This window comes from Lithobates pipiens, unplaced genomic scaffold, assembly GCF_037356315.1.
Source record: "Lithobates pipiens isolate NorthernLeopardFrog02 unplaced genomic scaffold, aLitPip1_a1.2 Scaffold_68, whole genome shotgun sequence".
In the NCBI taxonomy this organism is placed as follows: domain Eukaryota; kingdom Metazoa; phylum Chordata; class Amphibia; order Anura; family Ranidae; genus Lithobates; species Lithobates pipiens.
The window spans coordinates 861,542-880,286 of NW_027507890.1; positions in this window are offsets into that span (position 1 = coordinate 861,542).

Consider the following 18,745-nt stretch of genomic DNA (forward strand, 5'->3'; position numbering starts at 1 on the left):
TATTGTAGGACATTGAATATTATTCTAAAACTCAGTAACTCATATATTATTCTTGGACTTCGTATATTATTATAGGACTCGGTAACTTCTATATTATTCTAGAACATTGCATATTATTCTAGGACTTCATATATTATTCTAGGACTCAGTAACTTGTATATAATTCTAAGACAGTTTTTTTTTCTAGGACTTCGTATATTATTCTAGGAGTCAGCAACTCCTATATTATACTCGGACTCAGTAACGTGTACATTATTCTAGGACTTTGTATTTAATTCAAAGACTAAGTAACTCGGATATTATTCCTGGACTCAGTAAATCGTACATTTTTTCTAGGACACAGTAATTCTTATATTATTACAGGACTTTGTATATTATTCTAAGACTCAATAACAAGTATATTAGTCTAGGACTCAGTAGCTCATATATTATTCTGGGACTTTGCATATTATTCTAGAACTCAGTAAATCGTATATTATTCTAGGACTTTGTATATTATTCTAGGACTCAGTAACTTGTATATTATTCTAGGACTTTGTATTTTATTCTAGGACTCAGTATCTTGTATATTATTCTAGGACTTTGTATATTATTCTAGGACTCAGTAACTTCTATATTATTGTAGGACGCAGTAACGTCTACATTATTCTAAGACTCAGTAACTCGTATATTATTCTAGGGCTTCGTATATTATTATAGGACTTTGTATATTGGTCTAGGACTCAGTAACTTCTATATTATTCTATCACTTTGTATTTTATTCTGGGACTCAGTATCTTGTATATTATTCTAGGATTCAGTAACTTGTATATTATTCTAGGGCTTCGTATATTATTCTAAGACTCAGTAACTCATATAACATTCTAGGACTCTGTAACTTATATATTCTTCTAGGACTTCATATAGTATTCTAGGACTCAGTAACTCCAATATTATTCTACGACTTTGTATATTACCCTAGCTGTCACGATCAGGTGTCGGGCTTGAAGATCAATTGATATAGCAGTTGCAGGAAAACCACTGAACAGCAGGATAGGTGCACAGGCAGTCTCTCTGGCAGATGACACAGGCTCACCTGAGGTGCGGATTCTAAGTAGTAGCCGGTGTTCACCAGAGCTCCTGATGGTGGAGATGGATTTAGCTGCATGCTAGTACCAGGTCGCATTACTTAGGTTTACCCTACCAGGGTGTGAGCAAGCTTGATTCCAGTAGCGGATGAGCAGATAAGGATTAAACAGCAGCTTGGTCAGTAAACAAGCCAAAAGGTCGGTAACGAGTAGTTGCAGGTTGGGATTAGGCAGTAGAGTTGTCAAGGAACAAGCCAAGGGTCAATCAGTTCTAGGACTCCTTAACTCCTATATTATTCAGGGACTTTGTATATTATTCTAGGACTCAGTAACTCGTATATTATTCTAGGATTCAGTAACTCTTATATTATTGTAGGACATTGAATATTATTCTAAAACTCAGTAACTCATATATTATTCTTGGACTTCGTATATTATTATAGGACTCGGTAACTTCTATATTATTCTAGAACATTGCATATTATTCTAGGACTTCATATATTATTCTAGGACTCAGTAACTTGTATATAATTCTAAGACAGTTTTTTTTTCTAGGACTTCGTATATTATTCTAGGAGTCAGCAACTCCTATATTATACTCGGACTCAGTAACGTGTACATTATTCTAGGACTTTGTATTTAATTCAAAGACTAAGTAACTCGGATATTATTCCTGGACTCAGTAAATCGTACATTTTTTCTAGGACACAGTAATTCTTATATTATTACAGGACTTTGTATATTATTCTAAGACTCAATAACAAGTATATTAGTCTAGGACTCAGTAGCTCATATATTATTCTGGGACTTTGCATATTATTCTAGAACTCAGTAAATCGTATATTATTCTAGGACTTTGTATATTATTCTAGGACTCAGTAACTTGTATATTATTCTAGGACTTTGTATTTTATTCTAGGACTCAGTATCTTGTATATTATTCTAGGACTTTGTATATTATTCTAGGACTCAGTAACTTCTATATTATTGTAGGACGCAGTAACGTCTACATTATTCTAAGACTCAGTAACTCGTATATTATTCTAGGGCTTCGTATATTCTTATAGGACTTTGTATATTGGTCTAGGACTCAGTAACTTCTATATTATTCTATCACTTTGTATTTTATTCTGGGACTCAGTATCTTGTATATTATTCTAGGATTCAGTAACTTGTATATTATTCTAGGGCTTCGTATATTATTCTAGGACTCAGTAACTCATATAACATTCTAGGACTCTGTAACTTATATATTCTTCTAGGACTTCATATAGTATTCTAGGACTCAGTAACTCCAATATTATTCTACGACTTCGTATATTACCCTAGCTGTCACGATCAGGTGTCGGGCTTGAAGATCAATTGATATAGCAGTTGCAGGAAAACCACTGAACAGCAGGATAGGTGCACAGGCAGTCTCTCTGGCAGATGACACAGGCTCACCTGGGGTGCGGATTCTAAGTAGTAGCCGGTGTTCACCAGAGCTCCTGATGGTGGAGATGGATTTAGCTGCATGTTAGTACCAGGTCGCATTACTTAGGTTTACCCTACCAGGGTGTGAGCAAGCTTGATTCCAGTAGCGGATGAGCAGATAAGGATTAAACAGCAGCTTGGTCAGTAAACAAGCCAAAAGGTCGGTAACGAGTAGTTGCAGGTTGGGATTAGGCAGTAGAGTTGTCAAGGAACAAGCCAAGGGTCAATCAGTTCTAGGACTCCTTAACTCCTATATTATTCAGGGACTTTGTATATTATTCTAGGACTCAGTAACTCGTATATTATTCTAGGATTCAGTAACTCTTATATTATTGTAGGACATTGAATATTATTCTAAAACTCAGTAACTCATATATTATTCTTGGACTTCGTATATTATTATAGGACTCGGTAACTTCTATATTATTCTAGAACATTGCATATTATTCTAGGACTTCATATATTATTCTAGGACTCAGTAACTTGTATATAATTCTAAGACAGTTTTTTTTTCTAGGACTTCGTATATTATTCTAGGAGTCAGCAACTCCTATATTATACTCGGACTCAGTAACGTGTACATTATTCTAGGACTTTGTATTTAATTCAAAGACTAAGTAACTCGGATATTATTCCTGGACTCAGTAAATCGTACATTTTTTCTAGGACACAGTAATTCTTATATTATTACAGGACTTTGTATATTATTCTAAGACTCAATAACAAGTATATTAGTCTAGGACTCAGTAGCTCATATATTATTCTGGGACTTTGCATATTATTCTAGAACTCAGTAAATCGTATATTATTCTAGGACTTTGTATATTATTCTAGGACTCAGTAACTTGTATATTATTCTAGGACTTTGTATTTTATTCTAGGACTCAGTATCTTGTATATTATTCTAGGACTTTGTATATTATTCTAGGACTCAGTAACTTCTATATTATTGTAGGACGCAGTAACTTCTACATTATTCTAAGACTCAGTAACTCGTATATTATTCTAGGGCTTCGTATATTCTTATAGGACTTTGTATATTGGTCTAGGACTCAGTAACTTCTATATTATTCTATCACTTTGTATTTTATTCTGGGACTCAGTATCTTGTATATTATTCTAGGATTCAGTAACTTGTATATTATTCTAGGGCTTCGTATATTATTCTAAGACTCAGTAACTCATATAACATTCTAGGACTCTGTAACTTATATATTCTTCTAGGACTTCATATAGTATTCTAGGACTCAGTAACTCCAATATTATTCTACGACTTTGTATATTACCCTAGCTGTCACGATCAGGTGTCGGGCTTGAAGATCAATTGATATAGCAGTTGCAGGAAAACCACTGAACAGCAGGATAGGTGCACAGGCAGTCTCTCTGGCAGATGACACAGGCTCACCTGAGGTGCGGATTCTAAGTAGTAGCCGGTGTTCACCAGAGCTCCTGATGGTGGAGATGGATTTAGCTGCATGCTAGTACCAGGTCGCATTACTTAGGTTTACCCTACCAGGGTGTGAGCAAGCTTGATTCCAGTAGCGGATGAGCAGATAAGGATTAAACAGCAGCTTGGTCAGTAAACAAGCCAAAAGGTCGGTAACGAGTAGTTGCAGGTTGGGATTAGGCAGTAGAGTTGTCAAGGAACAAGCCAAGGGTCAATCAGTTCTAGGACTCCTTAACTCCTATATTATTCAGGGACTTTGTATATTATTCTAGGACTCAGTAACTCGTATATTATTCTAGAATTCAGTAACTCTTATATTATTGTAGGACATTGAATATTATTCTAAAACTCAGTAACTCATATATTATTCTTGGACTTCGTATATTATTATAGGACTCGGTAACTTCTATATTATTCTAGAACATTGCATATTATTCTAGGACTTCATATATTATTCTAGGACTCAGTAACTTGTATATAATTCTAAGACAGTTTTTTTTTCTAGGACTTCGTATATTATTCTAGGAGTCAGCAACTCCTATATTATACTCGGACTCAGTAACGTGTACATTATTCTAGGACTTTGTATTTAATTCAAAGACTAAGTAACTCGGATATTATTCCTGGACTCAGTAAATCGTACATTTTTTCTAGGACACAGTAATTCTTATATTATTACAGGACTTTGTATATTATTCTAAGACTCAATAACAAGTATATTAGTCTAGGACTCAGTAGCTCATATATTATTCTGGGACTTTGCATATTATTCTAGAACTCAGTAAATCGTATATTATTCTAGGACTTTGTATATTATTCTAGGACTCAGTAACTTGTATATTATTCTAGGACTTTGTATTTTATTCTAGGACTCAGTGTCTTGTATATTATTCTAGGACTTTGTATATTATTCTAGGACTCAGTAACTTCTATATTATTGTAGGACGCAGTAAAGTCTACATTATTCTAAGACTCAGTAACTCGTATATTATTCTAGGGCTTCGTATATTATTATAGGACTTTGTATATTGGTCTAGGACTCAGTAACTTCTATATTATTCTATCACTTTGTATTTTATTCTGGGACTCAGTATCTTGTATATTATTCTAGGATTCAGTAACTTGTATATTATTCTAGGGCTTCGTATATTATTCTAAGACTCAGTAACTCATATAACATTCTAGGACTCTGTAACTTATATATTCTTCTAGGACTTCATATAGTATTCTAGGACTCAGTAACTCCAATATTATTCTACGACTTTGTATATTACCCTAGCTGTCACGATCAGGTGTCGGGCTTGAAGATCAATTGATATAGCAGTTGCAGGAAAACCACTGAACAGCAGGATAGGTGCACAGGCAGTCTCTCTGGCAGATGACACAGGCTCACCTGAGGTGCGGATTCTAAGTAGTAGCCGGTGTTCACCAGAGCTCCTGATGGTGGAGATGGATTTAGCTGCATGCTAGTACCAGGTCGCATTACTTAGGTTTACCCTACCAGGGTGTGAGCAAGCTTGATTCCAGTAGCGGATGAGCAGATAAGGATTAAACAGCAGCTTGGTCAGTAAACAAGCCAAAAGGTCGGTAACGAGTAGTTGCAGGTTGGGATTAGGCAGTAGAGTTGTCAAGGAACAAGCCAAGGGTCAATCAGTTCTAGGACTCCTTAACTCCTATATTATTCAGGGACTTTGTATATTATTCTAGGACGCAGTAACTCGTATATTATTCTAGGATTCAGTAACTCTTATATTATTGTAGGACATTGAATATTATTCTAAAACTCAGTAACTCATATATTATTCTTGGACTTCGTATATTATTATAGGACTCGGTAACTTCTATATTATTCTAGAACATTGCATATTATTCTAGGACTTCATATATTATTCTAGGACTCAGTAACTTGTATATAATTCTAAGACAGTTTTTTTTTCTAGGACTTCGTATATTATTCTAGGAGTCAGCAACTCCTATATTATACTCGGACTCAGTAACGTGTACATTATTCTAGGACTTTGTATTTAATTCAAAGACCAAGTAACTCGGATATTATTCCTGGACTCAGTAAATCGTACATTTTTTCTAGGACACAGTAATTCTTATATTATTACAGGACTTTGTATATTATTCTAAGACTCAATAACAAGTATATTAGTCTAGGACTCAGTAGCTCATATATTATTCTGGGACTTTGCATATTATTCTAGAACTCAGTAAATCGTATATTATTCTAGGACTTTGTATATTATTCTAGGACTCAGTAACTTGTATATTATTCTAGGACTTTGTATTTTATTCTAGGACTCAGTATCTTGTATATTATTCTAGGACTTTGTATATTATTCTAGGACTCAGTAACTTCTATATTATTGTAGGACGCAGTAACGTCTACATTATTCTAAGACTCAGTAACTCGTATATTATTCTAGGGCTTCGTATATTATTATAGGACTTTGTATATTGGTCTAGGACTCAGTAACTTCTATATTATTCTATCACTTTGTATTTTATTCTGGGACTCAGTATCTTGTATATTATTCTAGGATTCAGTAACTTGTATATTATTCTAGGGCTTCGTATATTATTCTAAGACTCAGTAACTCATATAACATTCTAGGACTCTGTAACTTCTATATTCTTCTAGGACTTCATATAGTATTCTAGGACTCAGTAACTCCAATATTATTCTACGACTTTGTATATTACCCTAGCTGTCACGATCAGGTGTCGGGCTTGAAGATCAATTGATATAGCAGTTGCAGGAAAACCACTGAACAGCAGGATAGGTGCACAGGCAGTCTCTCTGGCAGATGACACAGGCTCACCTGAGGTGCGGATTCTAAGTAGTAGCCGGTGTTCACCAGAGCTCCTGATGGTGGAGATGGATTTAGCTGCATGCTAGTACCAGGTCGCATTACTTAGGTTTACCCTACCAGGGTGTGAGCAAGCTTGATTCCAGTAGCGGATGAGCAGATAAGGATTAAACAGCAGCTTGGTCAGTAAACAAGCCAAAAGGTCGGTAACGAGTAGTTGCAGGTTGGGATTAGGCAGTAGAGTTGTCAAGGAACAAGCCAAGGGTCAATCAGTTCTAGGACTCCTTAACTCCTATATTATTCAGGGACTTTGTATATTATTCTAGGACTCAGTAACTCGTATATTATTCTAGGATTCAGTAACTCTTATATTATTGTAGGACATTGAATATTATTCTAAAACTCAGTAACTCATATATTATTCTTGGACTTCGTATATTATTATAGGACTCGGTAACTTCTATATTATTCTAGAACATTGCATATTATTCTAGGACTTCATATATTATTCTAGGACTCAGTAACTTGTATATAATTCTAAGACAGTTTTTTTTTCTAGGACTTCGTATATTATTCTAGGAGTCAGCAACTCCTATATTATACTCGGACTCAGTAACGTGTACATTATTCTAGGACTTTGTATTTAATTCAAAGACTAAGTAACTCGGATATTATTCCTGGACTCAGTAAATCGTACATTTTTTCTAGGACACAGTAATTCTTATATTATTACAGGACTTTGTATATTATTCTAAGACTCAATAACAAGTATATTAGTCTAGGACTCAGTAGCTCACATATTATTCTGGGACTTTGCATATTATTCTAGAACTCAGTAAATCGTATATTATTCTAGGACTTTGTATATTATTCTAGGACTCAGTAACTTGTATATTATTCTAGGACTTTGTATTTTATTCTAGGACTCAGTATCTTGTATATTATTCTAGGATTCAGTAACTTGTATATTATTCTAGGGCTTCGTATATTATTCTAAGACTCAGTAACTCATATAACATTCTAGGACTCTGTAACTTATATATTCTTCTAGGACTTCATATAGTATTCTAGGACTCAGTAACTCCAATATTATTCTACGACTTTGTATATTACCCTAAATGTCACGATCAGGTGTCGGGATTGAAGATCAGTTGATATAGCAGTTGCAGGAAAACCACTGAAGAGCAGGATAGGTGCACAGGCAGTCTCTCTGGCATATGGCACAGGCTCACCTGAGGTGCGGATTCTAAGTAGTAGCCGGTGTTCACCAGAGCTCCTGATGGTGGAGATGGATTTAGCTGCATGCTAGTAACAGGTCGCATTACTTAGGTTTACCCTACCAGGGTGTGAGCAAGCTTGATTCCAGTAGCGGATGAGCAGATAAGGATTAAACAGCAGCTTGGTCAGTAAACAAGCCAAAAGGTCGGTAACGAGTAGTTGCAGGTTGGGATTAGGCAGTAGAGTTGTCAAGGAACAAGCCAAGGGTCAATCAGTTCTAGGACTCCTTAACTCCTATATTATTCTGGGACTTTGTATATTATTCTAGGACTCAGTAACTCGTATATTATTCTATGATTCAGTAACTCTTATATTATTGTAGGACTTTGTATATTATTCTAAAACTCAGTAACTCATATATTATTCTTGGACTTCGAATATTATTATAGGACTCGGTAACTTCTATATTATTCTATAACATTGCATATTATTCTAGGACTTCATATATTATTCTAGGACTCAGTAACTTGTATATTATTCTAGGACTGTTTTTTTTTCTAGGACTTCGTATATTATTCTAGGAGTCAGTAACTCCTATATTATACTCGGACTCAGTAACGTGTACATTATTCTAGGACTTTGTATTTAATTCAAAGACTAAGTAACTCGGATATTATTCCTGGACTCAGTAAATCGTACATTTTTTCTAGGACACAGTAATTCTTATATTATTACAGGACTTTGTATATTATTCTAAGACTCAATAACAAGTATATTAGTCTAGGACTCAGTAGCTCATATATTATTCTGGGACTTTGCATATTATTCTAGAACTCAGTAAATCGTATATTATTCTAGGACTTTGTATATTATTCTAGGACTCAGTAACTTGTATATTATTCTAGGACTTTGTATTTTATTCTAGGACTCAGTATCTTGTATATTATTCTAGGACTTTGTATATTATTCTAGGACTCAGTAACTTCTATATTATTGTAGGACGCAGTAACGTCTACATTATTCTAAGACTCAGTAACTCGTATATTATTCTAGGGCTTCGTATATTATTATAGGACTTTGTATATTGGTCTATGACTCAGTAACTTGTATATTATTCTATCACTTTGTATTTTATTCTGGGACTCAGTATCTTGTATATTATTCTAGGATTCAGTAACTTGTATATTATTCTAGGGCTTCGTATATTATTCTAAGACTCAGTAACTCATATAACATTCTAGGACTCTGTAACTTATATATTCTTCTAGGACTTCATATAGTATTCTAGGACTCAGTAACTCCAATATTATTCTACGACTTTGTATATTACCCTAAATGTCACGATCAGGTGTCGGGATTGAAGATCAGTTGATATAGCAGTTGCAGGAAAACCACTGAAGAGCAGGATAGGTGCACAGGCAGTCTCTCTGGCATATGGCACAGGCTCACCTGAGGTGCGGATTCTAAGTAGTAGCCGGTGTTCACCAGAGCTCCTGATGGTGGAGATGGATTTAGCTGCATGCTAGTACCAGGTCGCATTACTTAGGTTTACCCTACCAGGGTGTGAGCAAGCTTGATTCCAGTAGCGGATGAGCAGATAAGGATTAAACAGCAGCTTGGTCAGTAAACAAGCCAAAAGGTCGGTAACGAGTAGTTGCAGGTTGGGATTAGGCAGTAGAGTTGTCAAGGAACAAGCCAAGGGTCAATCAGTTCTAGGACTCCTTAACTCCTATATTATTCAGGGACTTTGTATATTATTCTAGGACTCAGTAACTCGTATATTATTCTAGGATTCAGTAACTCTTATATTATTGTAGGACATTGAATATTATTCTAAAACTCAGTAACTCATATATTATTCTTGGACTTCGTATATTATTATAGGACTCGGTAACTTCTATATTATTCTAGAACATTGCATATTATTCTAGGACTTCATATATTATTCTAGGACTCAGTAACTTGTATATAATTCTAAGACAGTTTTTTTTTCTAGGACTTCGTATATTATTCTAGGAGTCAGCAACTCCTATATTATACTCGGACTCAGTAACGTGTACATTATTCTAGGACTTTGTATTTAATTCAAAGACCAAGTAACTCGGATATTATTCCTGGACTCAGTAAATCGTACATTTTTTCTAGGACACAGTAATTCTTATATTATTACAGGACTTTGTATATTATTCTAAGACTCAATAACAAGTATATTAGTCTAGGACTCAGTAGCTCATATATTATTCTGGGACTTTGCATATTATTCTAGAACTCAGTAAATCGTATATTATTCTAGGACTTTGTATATTATTCTAGGACTCAGTAACTTGTATATTATTCTAGGACTTTGTATTTTATTCTAGGACTCAGTATCTTGTATATTATTCTAGGACTTTGTATATTATTCTAGGACTCAGTAACTTCTATATTATTGTAGGACGCAGTAACGTCTACATTATTCTAAGACTCAGTAACTCGTATATTATTCTAGGGCTTCGTATATTATTATAGGACTTTGTATATTGGTCTAGGACTCAGTAACTTCTATATTATTCTATCACTTTGTATTTTATTCTGGGACTCAGTATCTTGTATATTATTCTAGGATTCAGTAACTTGTATATTATTCTAGGGCTTCGTATATTATTCTAAGACTCAGTAACTCATATAACATTCTAGGACTCTGTAACTTATATATTCTTCTAGGACTTCATATAGTATTCTAGGACTCAGTAACTCCAATATTATTCTACGACTTTGTATATTACCCTAAATGTCACGATCAGGTGTCGGGATTGAAGATCAGTTGATATAGCAGTTGCAGGAAAACCACTGAAGAGCAGGATAGGTGCACAGGCAGTCTCTCTGGCATATGGCACAGGCTCACCTGAGGTGCAGATTCTAAGTAGTAGCCAGTGTTCACCAGAGCTCCTGATGGTGGAGATGGATTTAGCTGCATGCTAGTACCAGGTCGCATTACTTAGGTTTACCCTACCAGGGTGTGAGCAAGCTTGATTCCAGTAGCGGATGAGCAGATAAGGATTAAACAGCAGCTTGGTCAGTAAACAAGCCAAAAGGTCAGTAACGAGTAGTTGCAGGTTGGGATTAGGCAGTAGAGTTGTCAAGGAACAAGCCAAGGGTCAATCAGTTCTAGGACTCCTTAACTCCTATATTATTCAGGGACTTTGTATATTATTCTAGGACTCAGTAACTCGTATATTATTCTAGGATTCAGTAACTCTTATATTATTGTAGGACATTGAATATTATTCTAAAACTCAGTAACTCATATATTATTCTTGGACTTCGTATATTATTATAGGACTCGGTAACTTCTATATTATTCTAGAACATTGCATATTATTCTAGGACTTCATATATTATTCTAGGACTCAGTAACTTGTATATAATTCTAAGACAGTTTTTTTTTCTAGGACTTCGTATATTATTCTAGGAGTCAGCAACTCCTATATTATACTCGGACTCAGTAACGTGTACATTATTCTAGGACTTTGTATTTAATTCAAAGACTAAGTAACTCGGATATTATTCCTGGACTCAGTAAATCGTACATTTTTTCTAGGACACAGTAATTCTTATATTATTACAGGACTTTGTATATTATTCTAAGACTCAATAACAAGTATATTAGTCTAGGACTCAGTAGCTCATATATTATTCTGGGACTTTGCATATTATTCTAGAACTCAGTAAATCGTATATTATTCTAGGACTTTGTATATTATTCTAGGACTCAGTAACTTGCATATTATTCTAGGACTTTGTATTTTATTCTAGGACTCAGTATCTTGTATATTATTCTAGGACTTTGTATATTATTCTAGGACTCAGTAACTTCTATATTATTGTAGGACGCAGTAACGTCTACATTATTCTAAGACTCAGTAACTCGTATATTATTCTAGGGCTTCGTATATTATTATAGGACTTTGTATATTGGTCTAGGACTCAGTAACTTCTATATTATTCTATCACTTTGTATTTTATTCTGGGACTCAGTATCTTGTATATTATTCTAGGATTCAGTAACTTGTATATTATTCTAGGGCTTCGTATATTATTCTAAGACTCAGTAACTCATATAACATTCTAGGACTCTGTAACTTATATATTCTTCTAGGACTTCATATAGTATTCTAGGACTCAGTAACTCCAATATTATTCTACGACTTTGTATATTACCCTAAATGTCACGATCAGGTGTCGGGATTGAAGATCAGTTGATATAGCAGTTGCAGGAAAACCACTGAAGAGCAGGATAGGTGCACAGGCAGTCTCTCTGGCATATGGCACAGGCTCACCTGAGGTGCAGATTCTAAGTAGTAGCCAGTGTTCACCAGAGCTCCTGATGGTGGAGATGGATTTAGCTGCATGCTAGTACCAGGTCGCATTACTTAGGTTTACCCTACCAGGGTGTGAGCAAGCTTGATTCCAGTAGCGGATGAGCAGATAAGGATTAAACAGCAGCTTGGTCAGTAAACAAGCCAAAAGGTCGGTAACGAGTAGTTGCAGGTTGGGATTAGGCAGTAGAGTTGTCAAGGAACAAGCCAAGGGTCAATCAGTTCTAGGACTCCTTAACTCCTATATTATTCAGGGACTTTGTATATTATTCTAGGACTCAGTAACTCGTATATTATTCTAGGATTCAGTAACTCTTATATTATTGTAGGACATTGAATATTATTCTAAAACTCAGTAACTCATATATTATTCTTGGACTTCGTATATTATTATAGGACTCGGTAACTTCTATATTATTCTAGAACATTGCATATTATTCTAGGACTTCATATATTATTCTAGGACTCAGTAACTTGTATATAATTCTAAGACAGTTTTTTTTTCTAGGACTTCGTATATTATTCTAGGAGTCAGCAACTCCTATATTATACTCGGACTCAGTAACGTGTACATTATTCTAGGACTTTGTATTTAATTCAAAGACTAAGTAACTCGGATATTATTCCTGGACTCAGTAAATCGTACATTTTTTCTAGGACACAGTAATTCTTATATTATTACAGGACTTTGTATATTATTCTAAGACTCAATAACAAGTATATTAGTCTAGGACTCAGTAGCTCATATATTATTCTGGGACTTTGCATATTATTCTAGAACTCAGTAAATCGTATATTATTCTAGGACTTTGTATATTATTCTAGGACTCAGTAACTTGTATATTATTCTAGGACTTTGTATTTTATTCTAGGACTCAGTATCTTGTATATTATTCTAGGACTTTGTATATTATTCTAGGACTCAGTAACTTCTATATTATTGTAGGACGCAGTAACGTCTACATTATTCTAAGACTCAGTAACTCGTATATTATTCTAGGGCTTCGTATATTATTCTAGGACTTTGTATATTGGTCTAGGACTCAGTAACTTGTATATTATTCTAGGACTTTGTATTTTATTCTAGGACTCAGTATCTTGTATATTATTCTAGGATTCAGTAACTTGTATATTATTCTAGGGCTTCGTATATTATTCTAAGACTCAGTAACTCATATAACATTCTAGGACTCTGTAACTTATATATTCTTCTAGGACTTCATATAGTATTCTAGGACTCAGTAACTCCAATATTATTCTACGACTTTGTATATTACCCTAAATGTCACGATCAGGTGTCGGGATTGAAGATCAGTTGATATAGCAGTTGCAGGAAAACCACTGAAGAGCAGGATAGGTGCACAGGCAGTCTCTCTGGCATATGGCACAGGCTCACCTGAGGTGCGGATTCTAAGTAGTAGCCGGTCTTCACCAGAGCTCCTGATGGTGGAGATGGATTTAGCTGCATGCTAGTAACAGGTCGCATTACTTAGGTTTACCCTACCAGGGTGTGAGCAAGCTTGATTCCAGTAGCGGATGAGCAGATAAGGATTAAACAGCAGCTTGGTCAGTAAACAAGCCAAAAGGTCGGTAACGAGTAGTTGCAGGTTGGGATTAGGCAGTAGAGTTGTCAAGGAACAAGCCAAGGGTCAATCAGTTCTAGGACTCCTTAACTCCTATATTATTCAGGGACTTTGTATATTATTCTAGGACTCAGTAACTCGTATATTATTCTAGGATTCAGTAACTCTTATATTATTGTAGGACATTGAATATTATTCTAAAACTCAGTAACTCATATATTATTCTTGGACTTCGTATATTATTATAGGACTCGGTAACTTCTATATTATTCTAGAACATTGCATATTATTCTAGGACTTCATATATTATTCTAGGACTCAGTAACTTGTATATAATTCTAAGACAGTTTTTTTTTCTAGGACTTCGTATATTATTCTAGGAGTCAGCAACTCCTATATTATACTCGGACTCAGTAACGTGTACATTATTCTAGGACTTTGTATTTAATTCAAAGACTAAGTAACTCGGATATTATTCCTGGACTCAGTAAATCGTACATTTTTTCTAGGACACAGTAATTCTTATATTATTACAGGACTTTGTATATTATTCTAAGACTCAATAACAAGTATATTAGTCTAGGACTCAGTAGCTCATATATTATTCTGGGACTTTGCATATTATTCTAGAACTCAGTAAATCGTATATTATTCTAGGACTTTGTATATTATTCTAGGACTCAGTAACTTGAATATTATTCTAGGACTTTGTATTTTATTCTAGGACTCAGTATCTTGTATATTATTCTAGGACTTTGTATATTATTCTAGGACTCAGTAACTTCTATATTATTGTAGGACGCAGTAACGTCTACATTATTCTAAGACTCAGTAACTCGTATATTATTCTAGGGCTTCGTATATTATTATAGGACTTTGTATATTGGTCTAGGACTCAGTAACTTCTATATTATTCTATCACTTTGTATTTTATTCTGGGACTCAGTATCTTGTATATTATTCTAGGATTCAGTAACTTGTATATTATTCTAGGGCTTCGTATATTATTCTAAGACTCAGTAACTCATATAACATTCTAGGACTCTGTAACTTATATATTCTTCTAGGACTTCATATAGTATTCTAGGACTCAGTAACTCCAATATTATTCTACGACTTTGTATATTACCCTAAATGTCACGATCAGGTGTCGGGATTGAAGATCAGTTGATATAGCAGTTGCAGGAAAACCACTGAAGAGCAGGATAGGTGCACAGGCAGTCTCTCTGGCATATGGCACAGGCTCACCTGAGGTGCAGATTCTAAGTAGTAGCCGGTGTTCACCAGAGCTCCTGATGGTGGAGATGGATTTAGCTGCATGCTAGTACCAGGTCGCATTACTTAGGTTTACCCTACCAGGGTGTGAGCAAACTTGATTCCAGTAGCGGATGAGCAGATAAGGATTAAACAGCAGCTTGGTCAGTAAACAAGCCAAAAGGTCGGTAACGAGTAGTTGCAGGTTGGGATTAGGCAGTAGAGTTGTCAAGGAACAAGCCAAGGGTCAATCAGTTCTAGGACTCCTTAACTCCTATATTATTCAGGGACTTTGTATATTATTCTAGGACTCAGTAACTCGTATATTATTCTAGGATTCAGTAACTCTTATATTATTGTAGGACATTGAATATTATTCTAAAACTCAGTAACTCATATATTATTCTTGGACTTCGTATATTATTATAGGACTCGGTAACTTCTTTATTATTCTAGAACATTGCATATTATTCTAGGACTTCATATATTATTCTAGGACTCAGTAACTTGTATATAATTCTAAGACAGTTTTTTTTTCTAGGACTTCGTATATTATTCTAGGAGTCAGCAACTCCTATATTATACTCGGACTCAGTAACGTGTACATTATTCTAGGACTTTGTATTTAATTCAAAGACTAAGTAACTCGGATATTATTCCTGGACTCAGTAAATCGTACATTTTTTCTAGGACACAGTAATTCTTATATTATTACAGGACTTTGTATATTATTCTAAGACTCAATAACAAGTATATTAGTCTAGGACTCAGTAGCTCATATATTATTCTGGGACTTTGCATATTATTCTAGAACTCAGTAAATCGTATATTATTCTAGGACTTTGTATATTATTCTAGGACTCAGTAACTTGTATATTATTCTAGGACTTTGTATTTTATTCTAGGACTCAGTATCTTGTATATTATTCTAGGACTTTGTATATTATTCTAGGACTCAGTAACTTCTATATTATTGTAGGACGCAGTAACGTCTACATTATTCTAAGACTCAGTAACTCGTATATTATTCTAGGGCTTCGTATATTATTATAGGACTTTGTATATTGGTCTAGGACTCAGTAACTTCTATATTATTCTATCACTTTGTATTTTATTCTGGGACTCAGTATCTTGTATATTATTCTAGGATTCAGTAACTTGTATATTATTCTAGGGCTTCGTATATTATTCTAAGACTCAGTAACTCATATAACATTCTAGGACTCTGTAACTTATATATTCTTCTAGGACTTCATATAGTATTCTAGGACTCAGTAACTCCAATATTATTCTACGACTTTGTATATTACCCTAGCTGTCACGATCAGGTGTCGGGCTTGAAGATCAATTGATATAGCAGTTGCAGGAAAACCACTGAACAGCAGGATAGGTGCACAGGCAGTCTCTCTGGCAGATGACACAGGCTCACCTGAGGTGCGGATTCTAAGTAGTAGCCGGTGTTCACCAGAGCTCCTGATGGTGGAGATGGATTTAGCTGCATGCTAGTACCAGGTCGCATTACTTAGGTTTACCCTACCAGGGTGTGAGCAAGCTTGATTCCAGTAGCGGATGAGCAGATAAGGATTAAACAGCAGCTTGGTCAGTAAACAAGCCAAAAGGTCGGTAACGAGTAGTTGCAGGTTGGGATTAGGCAGTAGAGTTGTCAAGGAACAAGCCAAGGGTCAATCAGTCAGTTCTAGGACTCCTTAACTCCTATATTATTCAGGGACTTTGTATATTATTCTAGGACTCAGTAACTCGTATATTATTCTAGGATTCAGTAACTCTTATATTATTGTAGGACATTGAATATTATTCTAAAACTCAGTAACTCATATATTATTCTTGGACTTCGTATATTATTATAGGACTCGGTAACTTCTATATTATTCTAGAACATTGCATATTATTCTAGGACTTCATATATTATTCTAGGACTCAGTAACTTGTATATAATTCTAAGACAGTTTTTTTTTCTAGGACTTCGTATATTATTCTAGGAGTCAGCAACTCCTATATTATACTCGGACTCAGTAACGTGTACATTATTCTAGGACTTTGTATTTAATTCAAAGACTAAGTAACTCGGATATTATTCCTGGACTCAGTAAATCGTACATTTTTTCTAGGACACAGTAATTCTTATATTATTAAAGGACTTTGTATATTATTCTAAGACTCAATAACAAGTATATTAGTCTAGGACTCAGTAGCTCATATATTATTCTGGGACTTTGCATATTATTCTAGAACTCAGTAAATCGTATATTATTCTAGGACTTTGTATATTATTCTAGGACTCAGTAACTTGTATATTATTCTAGGACTTTGTATTTTATTCTAGGACTCAGTATCTTGTATATTATTCTAGGACTTTGTATATTATTCTAGGACTCAGTAACTTCTATATTATTGTAGGACGCAGTAACGTCTACATTATTCTAAGACTCAGTAACTCGTATATTATTCTAGGGCTTCGTATATTATTATAGGACTTTGTATATTGGTCTAGGACTCAGTAACTTCTATATTATTCTATCACTTTGTATTTTATTCTGGAACTCAGTATCTTGTATATTATTCTAGGATTCAGTAACTTGTATATTATTCTAGGGCTTCGTATATTATTCTAAGACTCAGTAACTCATATAACATTCTAGGACTCTGTAACTTATATATTCTTCTAGGACTTCATATAGTATTCTAGGACACAGTAACTCCAATATTATTCTACGACTTTGTATATTACCCTAGCGGTCATGATCAGGTGTCGGGCTTGAAGATCAATTGATATAGCAGTTGCAGGAAAAACACTGAACAGCAGGATAGGTGCACAGGCAGTCTCTCTGGCAGATGACACAGGCTCACCTGAGGTGCGGATTCTAAGTAGTAGCCAGTGTTCACCAGAGCTCCTGATGGTGGAGATGGATTTAGCTGCATGCTAGTACCAGGTCGCATTACTTAGGTTTACCCTACCAGGGTGTGAGCAAGCTTGATTCCAGTAGCGGATGAGCAGATAAGGATTAAACAGCAGCTTGGTCAGTAAACAAGCCAAAAGGTCGGTAACGAGTAGTTGCAGGTTGGGAGTAGGCAGTAGAGTTGTCAAGGAACAAGCCAAGGGTCAATCAGTCAGTTCTAGGACTCCTTAACTCCTATATTATTCAGGGACTTTGTATATTATTCTAGGACTCAGTAACTCGTATATTATTCTAGGATTCAGTAACTCTTATATTATTGTAGGACATTGAATATTATTCTAAAACTCAGTAACTCATATATTATTCTTGGACTTCGTATATTATTATAGGACTCGGTAACTTCTATATTATTCTAGAACATTGCATATTATTCTAGGACTTCATATATTATTCTAGGACTCAGTAACTTGTATATAATTCTAAGACAGTTTTTTTTTCTAGGACTTCGTATATTATTCTAGGAGTCAGCAACTCCTATATTATACTCGGACTCAGTAACGTGTACATTATTCTAGGACTTTGTATTTAATTCAAAGACTAAGTAACTCGGA